Genomic DNA, 8,649 nt, shown 5'->3' on the forward strand with positions numbered 1-8,649 from the left:
CTCTACACTGCCTCCTCTGACAATACTGGTGCCATAGTAGAATGTGAAGGTGGTGTCTACATGAGAGAGCAAACATCAATAAGATACATAGAAAAAATACATGAGACATTAACATACATGTAAGTAAACAAATCAAAGATAGGTGTACCAACCTTAGTCTCACTGTAGGCATGTGTATGAAAATAACCAAACCACATGCTAGATGCTCTTTGTACAAGTTGTACATCAACCCCAATTTGTGATCCAAGAGCCTCAATGGTCAAAAGTGACACAAATGTCAGGTTTGCCTCAACAACACAAAGGGCCCGCGGGGTTAACACCTACCTTACTCCACCTAAGAGACCTTGTCCTGCACCACCACCAAGACGAGTAGCATTGTAGTCCACCTCCAATCCCAATATAAATTGTGTATATAATTACTTGTGCAAAGTATAAAGGAATTTGGCGATGGTACGACATCCTCCCATTAGCGGCTACATATTAGCTACTATAGATATGTGCCACCACATAGCTGGGTGTGGGAGCACCTAGAAATAAGAAGCAGTTTCCCAACCCATAGGATGGACTCCATGGACATCTCTAAATAAATCTAAATCAGAATAATGCTAGGGAGTTTGTCTACCCCATGGTAAGATAAGCCACGTGAAACTCCAGTGGTATGTGTTGCGTCGTGAAACTCCGATGGTATGCTGCTTCTATAGCCACTTGTCTATAGGGACGATGCTACCTAGGCTACGTAAGAGGATAAAATCACCTCTAGGTCTACCATGATGTGGAAGCTCATGGTGTGTCACCCACACTCACACAGATCGTTAATAGCTAGCCGTGAATCGTGGTGTCCTCAATGGACTTGTGTGAGTCCATGCTAAAGAGGAGGATGATGTGAGGTTGTCCTAATGAAAACCTAACCTAGGTGTGGAAGGGATCAAAATGTCTAATAGAGATTAGGGAAGACCTAATGGAGATTATGTGAATGATTATGTGAAAAGCTAATGTAAATTAGGGAGCTCTAAGAGTGAACAATGAGAATGGGAGGAGGGGAGAATGTGGCTTTTGTATCTTGACCAAGTTACGGTTAGGGTTTTGAGACAAGGAACAAGTGGCACCCCATGATTGGTTGCTATATCACACCTATCCATCATGGGTTGAGTACCTAGGTAACACGGCCGAGTTACGTGAAAAATTAAAAATTTGGACACATGTCCATTATTGGTTGGGTATACATGTAACTTGGTCAAGTTATGTGGAAAATTAAAAATTGATTTTTTTTCTCTCCTTCGTAACGTCGTCAAGATTTACACATGTTCATCAAGCTAGGTATCCACATAACTCAGTCAAGTTACGTGGAAAATTGGAAAATTATTTTTAAACATTTTTTCCTTCACAACATCAAAATAAAAAAACATGTTTCCATACTCAATCGGGTATGCAAGTTACGTGGAACCCTTTCCTTCGCAACATTAAAATAAAAAAACATGTGTCCATCATGGATTGGGTACCCAGGTAACTCGGTCAAATTTCCACGTAACTCGGTCGAGTTACGTGGAAATTTGAAATTTTGATTTTATCATGCGTAAAGTGGTCGAACTGCACACTCGATCAAGTTATATAGGATTTTATTTTATTGTATATATTTTTTTCTTTATTTACATAGTCGTCGAGGTACATGCTTTATGTACATGAATGCCATGGTGTATGTGAGTAACTCGATCAATTGACATATTGGACATCCAGGTATGCAGGTCATAATGCGGTCGAGTTCCATGTTGGATGTCCACCAAGTAACTCGATTGATATACGTGGCACCTACGTGGATATCCACCACGTAACTTAATTGAGTTACATGGATGTCCACCTCCCACGCTGATCGACCATATGTGGATGTCCACCAAGTAACTCGATTGATATACGTGGCACCTACGTGGATATCCACCACATAACTTAATTGAGTTACATGGATGTCCACCTCCCACGCTGATCGACCATATGTGGATGTCCACCACGTAACTCGTTCGAGTTACGTGGCCATCGACATTATCCTAGGTGGTAGGTTCAGTAACTCGGTCGAGTTACCTCCCGAGTGTCTAGTGACTTCCACTTGGGATGTTGCGATTGGATGTATATCTCAATCAACCTACCTCAAGGGTGTCCCATCCGCATGAAATGATCCCAAAGTGAGAACCCTTATCGTATAACAACCCACTTCTTCTTTGAATTACAACATTTTTAAGCCACTTTTAGTATTTTTAAATTCGTGAATTTTCAATGTGCGTTTTTCCCCCCCCCAAAACTCAAGCATCATACTCAACTATTTTCGTGGCTATTTAAATTGATTTGCTTACTTTTTTCTTTTCTTGTGTTGAAGCCACTTTCTCCCTCAATTACAAGAGTAGTTATGTGACATCTTTGCTAAATGCTACCACAATAAAAGTTACTCCACTATAAGGTTATCCCACCTTCATATGAAATTATGTAGAAGATGGCAAGTTGCGGAAGCATACATGGTTGTAGGCTAGACCTTGTAAAGATTCTACCCAAAACCTTTAGCAATTTACTTCACAAAAAACCTTAACCTACTTATAATATAAAAAAAGATGCTTTGTCATTCTCTCATATTGCTACAAATTCTAAAAAAATTCTTACTATTTTTTAAAGAGTTATAAATTTGATTTTTAAAATTTTTATTCTTATGTGCATGTTAAAGCATCAAGCATCCCTCCCAAACTATTAAGCATTATCAAAACATGTTCAATACACTAGGATACTTTTATCTTAAATATGATTTTTTTAAATATGAAAATTTTAAGACCTAATGTAAGAAATATAATTAAGACCTAAGTTTTTACAGACCTAATGTATGAATTATAGTTTTTACAAACCTAATGTATGAATTATAGTTATTGCTCTTTCACATTTTGCATAAGATATGCTCTCTCTCTCTCTCTCTCTCTCTCTCTCTCTCTCTCTCTCTCTCTAGAATGTAATATTTCTTCATCATCTCACATGTGAAAAACTCTCTTGTGTACATAGCTACACGTGTAGAGTTTATAAACCTCTTATATGCATGGCCATAAATTTTCACCCTTAGTTACTACATATGTATACCTTTCCTCATTTAAAAACTCTCCATCACATATAGTGTGCATCGTTTATAAAATTGCATCTAGGTGTTACATACATATTACATGAGTGAAAAAATCCATCTATATGCTACATACATGGTCTATGAGTGAAATCCCCAATATCTCTCTATCTTTGCACATAAATACAAGAAAAAAAAGTGGAGGAGAAGGAGAACACACATCAATAGGTGGACATGGTGGAATGAGAAAAGCACATAATGTAGAGATGTTTTGTTTCAAGATTTTCATGTATATGACATAGAAAAAGGTTGAGGCTTTGAAAGGGGAATGAAGACCAAAGGTGATATAATCATCTCTATTCACATGTCAAAATGCAAGTCTCTTATTAGAAAGTTCTTGAGTGTTTGAAAAATCTTGTAAAGACCAGTCTTCAAAGAAACATTTGATCCACCTATTTTAATTTGCATTAAAGGTGAACTAATATACATCTAAGCAAGTTCTAGGGTCAATAAATGAGGAATTTGAGAGTTCTTATAAGGATTGTTCTATCTTGAAGGGAGAATGTCCTCTACTTGAACTAATAAGATTGATTATGATAGTGTCACAGCTCATACTATTAAGTGCTTGAAGCTCTTAGTTTCACATTTGTGCTTTAAGATATAGGAGCTAAAAGTTTATAACTAGCTGATTAATCATAGAGAAAATTATTCTTAGCCATGATGTGATAACATTCGTTTTGAAGAGTCCATGATGTGATAACATTCATGTTGAAGAGTCCATGATAGATATTTTTGACGAGTATAATAAAACAAAGAAATATTGATTAATGATGTGCTTTTGATATTACCATGCTGAGCCTCATGTTTGACCTTCAATTAGAATTGATACAAGAGTGTGTTTCTTAAATGAATTTCATAAATCTACACTTAAATCATAGTCTCTAGTGAAAAGCATCTTACATCATTGATAATGATATATGCCTAGACTATTAATATGTAGAAAAAAACCAATTCTCAAAGAATCCTTGATAAAAAAAGTTGTTTTCAATTTCTCTTCTCCATTGACTTAGCTAGAGATTTCAAAGTATGGATAAATGGATTTTAGACAATAAATATGATATCATGATTATCCTCATCATATGTAACTTTGGTGCTCACTTGTTGGGATGGAAAATGAAGGTCTTAATGGCATTTCAATTTTTCATTTATTGAATAATCAAGTATCATAAAAATCTCATTGTATTTTGATATGGTTTTCAATTGAGGGGATTTTCATGATGTTTCTTATTCTTTTACTAGGTGCACGAGTAAAGCCTCTCTCTTGATTGGACAATCCCCTTTTGATAGTTTTACATGACCTTTTTACAAAGTATCCCTTGTAAAAAGGGATTGTAAAAAGTCTAGACCCTATCCCTTGTATACCTTTTTACAGGGTACCCCTTGTAGACCCTATCGATGCCTTTTTATGGGCTCTCTCTCTCTCTCTCTCTCTCTCTCTCTCTCTCTCTCACACACACACACACACACACATGCACATACACATACACACATGCACACATGTGCATGCATGCACGCGTGCACACACACACACACGCACACACACATATGCATGTACATGCATGCGCGCACGCGTACACACACACACACGTGTTTGGACACCTCCACACACACGTGTGCATGCACAAACACACATGCATGCATGTACGTGCACGTGCACACATACACACATACATAAATGAAAATTCTACATAAACAATCTCATCAACCTTCTTACTAATTTATATTATGAAAAGTTAAAATATTATATACTTCATTGATTAATCTTTATATTAGTAATTGATCTTTTTATTACTGAAAAGAACAGTGATAGTATATCCAAAGTCTATTCTAGCTGATAAACAACCTAATAATACATGTTCTATCAAATTATTTTAAAAATAATATGGACATATTTTCTAATTTAATTAATTTTAATACTTATATTATTTGATTTAATTAATATCTTTAGAAATATAGACAAGTATTAGATAATGCACATACAACCAAGTGTCTTGAAAAATTGTTTGAAGTATAGTGATCTTAACGTGATTGTTGGAAAGTATAATCGGTGAGCATGCTTGGGTTGAATCGTTATTTCAGTAAGCAAGTTATTTACTAAAATGAAAGTATTCAAATCTTCACATTAGTCTTAAGGGACTATTATCAATGATGTCTTTGTTTTCACTATGGCTTTTGCGAGATCAGCCATGAGACCTGCTAGAAGAGAATAGGCCACCCAAACACCGTATATAGGAACCCTAGCCACTAACTATAGCCCTGGCCCGGCGATTCAGGGGAGTCCGAACTAGTGTGGACGACCGAGGCTATAGTTAGTCCCCCCAGGGTGCAGACGAGAAATGTCTTTGGATTTGAAAAAAGTGTCGAGTCGAATGGTGAAAAACCTTCATCTCTAAAAATCAGAGTTAAATTTTAATTAAGTAAGAGAATTGAAGATTTTTTGTTTACAAAACCCTTTAAAAAACGTGAATTTTGAAACCTGGTGGAAGGTATTTTTTCAAATTTAAGAGTTTTTTCTTTCCGAAATTCAGGAGTTTGGAAATACAATAAACTCTCGTTTTTCGGGCACACGGTTTTGAGCCCATTTTAATTGTGGACGGTGGGGTATTAAGAACGTGCGGGAAGGCTTTGACGAGTTCATGCCATTAAGAATTCAACACAAGAAAGGTCGTGACACGGAGTCCTGGTCTTGATGAGAGAGGCCACGTTGCAAATGGTGTGAACACGATTATAAAGGCCAGGCGGGGGAGCAGCAGGGGCTATTATTCTCACGCCAGAAAGGCACACCCACGCTTCCTTGGCGTGAAGGTACCCACGCTTCTCTCGTGGTGGTGTTGGTGCTGCTCGCCTGCGTGTCCCCTCCCTCCTCTGTCTCTGCGCGCGCGCGCACACCATCAACGCCCTCTAATAGGAAACCTCTTGTCCTCTGATCAGAAGCCCTTTGCTCTCCACCTCTCTTTCGTCCGTGATCAGAAAGTCTGAACGTCTCCCTCGTTCCCGTTTCCATGGCGTCTGGCACGCTGTGCAGTTCATTTCTAGGGCAAAGCTTAGAGACGCACAGCTGCTGCACAGCCAAGCACGGGCTTCTTCATCATCCCACTGCTACGGTGATCTCAGTTGCTGGGCCGTCCGCCTCGTGGACGGGCTACTCGCAGACGCAGAGCCAGAGGGGCGTGCAGCACGACTGGAAGAGCCTGTGTGCGACCATAAACGGCCAGGTAGCGTCACAGCTCAGCAAGGAGAAGGGGCAGCAGCCGCAGCAGCAGGAGGTGGATCTGGTCCACGTCAATGGGGTGGACAGCCTGAACAGCATGGTGGCGGTCAGCAAGGATCTGAATCTGCCACGCCCACTGACGATCTCGGATCTCGCCCCTGCCCCCATGCACGGCTCCACGCTGCGGGTAGCCTATCAGGGGGTGCCGGGCGCATACAGCGAAGCCGCGGCAGGGAAAGCTTACCCGCAGTGCGAGCCGGTGCCATGTGACCAGTTCGAGGCCACCTTCCAGGCGGTTGAGCTCTGGCTCGCCGACCGAGCGGTCCTGCCCGTCGAAAACTCTCTCGGCGGCAGCATCCACCGCAACTATGACCTCCTCCTCCGCCACCGCCTCCATATAGTCGGCGAGGTCCAGCTGCCGGTCCACCACTGCCTCCTGGCCATGCCGGGAGTCTGCAACGCCGAGCTCAAGCGCGTCATCAGTCACCCGCAGGCGCTCGCGCAATGTGAACACACTCTCACGCACCTGGGCCTGTCGGTCTCCCGCGAAGCCGTGGACGACACGGCGGGAGCCGCGCAGTTCATCGCCGAGAACAATCTGCGCGACACGGCGGCCATAGCGAGCAGCCGGGCGGCGGAGATCTATGGGATGAACATACTTGCCGATGGTATACAAGACGATAGTGGCAATGTCACGCGCTTTGTGATGCTTGCTCGAGAGCCCATCATCCCGAGGGTGGATAGACCCTTCAAAACCAGCATTGTGTTTGCCAACGAAGAGGCCACCGGCTCCCTCTTCAAAGTCCTCTCTGCCTTCGCCTTCAGAGACATCAACCTCACCAAAATCGAGAGCAGGCCCCAACGCAAGAAGCCCCTCCGCATCGTTGATGACACCAACAGTGGCAAAGCACAGTACTTTGAATACCTCTTTTACATCGATTTTGAAGCCTCCATGGCTGACCCTAGAGCCCAAAATGCCCTTGCTGAATTGCAGGAGTTCACCAGCTTCTTAAGGGTGCTTGGTAGTTACCCCATGGATATGACCCCCTTGGTCAGATCTCCCCCCTTGTAAACTCCTCCTTGCCATACCCACCTTAATCTCTCTGCCTTATCATCCTCCTCAAAACTTGGCCTCCTCATCGATGCAGATCCAGTGGAGCCCTTCCTTATTTTGGTTCCTGATACATTGGGTGTGATCAATCACCTTAGAGGCTTCATTGTGCATAGATTGGATGAGTCTGCAATGCCGGGCCTAAGTTGTATCAATCAAATAATTATTCTACTAAATGAAAGTCCACATGTTAAAATAATTGGGCTAAGTAAGTATTTGGAGGAAAAGAATGGGGGATATGCCGTATTCATCATGTAAATTGGGCTTTTTGATGGTTCAGATTTGGCCCTGCATCTACCTTATGGATTGAAGATTCCTTCTGTAATCTGCCATATTTGTAAGAGAAAGATGTGGCAGCAGTGAGGATGCGTTAACTAAGTTGTTAGCACGCATTTTAGTAGCATTGCACGCTATATTTCTATAATTGCAATAAATTAAACGTAGTTTTGGAGCACTACTATTATTCTCATCAGGCTATCCATAACTTTTGATTTTGGTGTGGTTAAAAATGCTCTCTCGAACAAATGGCATTTCTGGTTTTGCTGTGCAGCACAAAACTTTCTAGCAACACCAAAACGTGGCTTCATACCCTAAATAGTTTCTACTAGTTAAATTTTTGCTAGGGATTAGTCTTGTAATGTTTAGAAGCCAGTACCTCACTAATTAGGCTTGCCAAGTACATTTTTGGAAGAGAAACACGTACCTCACTTAGGCCTACCAAGTAAAGAAGTTCAACATTCCAATGTTCTCATGTACATGGTTACCAACACTTCAAAACATTGTACTATTAAGAAGTAATAATCTTAAGTACAAGCCATATGCTTCAAAAGAAGTTCAATACTACTCCAATGTTGTAATGTACATAGTTACACTACTTAAACACAATACACTAGTATTACCACTTAAGAAGTGCTAATCTTGAGTATAAGCCATACGTTTGGATTTCCATCCTTATTAAGCTATGTTTTTGGTGTATGTTATGTATGGAAAGCAATCTAGCTTACTTATTCATGCAACTTGTGTCCCGTCAAACAAAACAAAGTTTCTAGCAAAGTCACTTCTTAAGCCTAATCCAATTACATGAATCTTCCTTGGGTTTGATTAATTTGTATGAACCCTAGCCCTTGCCCCACCCCCCAATTTCGTGTAATTGTGATCCCTACTCCTTCCTCTCTTTACTGCTGC

At 40.8% G+C, this 8,649-nt stretch overlaps 1 pseudogene across 1 annotated transcript; it reads left to right on the top strand.

Moving 5' to 3' along the window:
* Positions 1 to 5,886: 5,886 nt before the first annotated feature.
* LOC147604948 (arogenate dehydratase/prephenate dehydratase 6, chloroplastic pseudogene) lies at positions 5,887 to 7,918 on the top strand (annotated as a pseudogene). Its single transcript, XR_015265219.1, has one exon. The product of XR_015265219.1 is annotated as an arogenate dehydratase/prephenate dehydratase 6, chloroplastic pseudogene (transcript).
* Positions 7,919 to 8,649: the final 731 nt, after the last annotated feature.

The sequence above is a fragment of the Cibotium barometz genome, chromosome 60, assembly GCF_041138505.1.
Source record: "Cibotium barometz isolate CiBa-2024 chromosome 60, ASM4113850v1, whole genome shotgun sequence".
Classification (NCBI taxonomy): domain Eukaryota; kingdom Viridiplantae; phylum Streptophyta; class Polypodiopsida; order Cyatheales; family Cibotiaceae; genus Cibotium; species Cibotium barometz.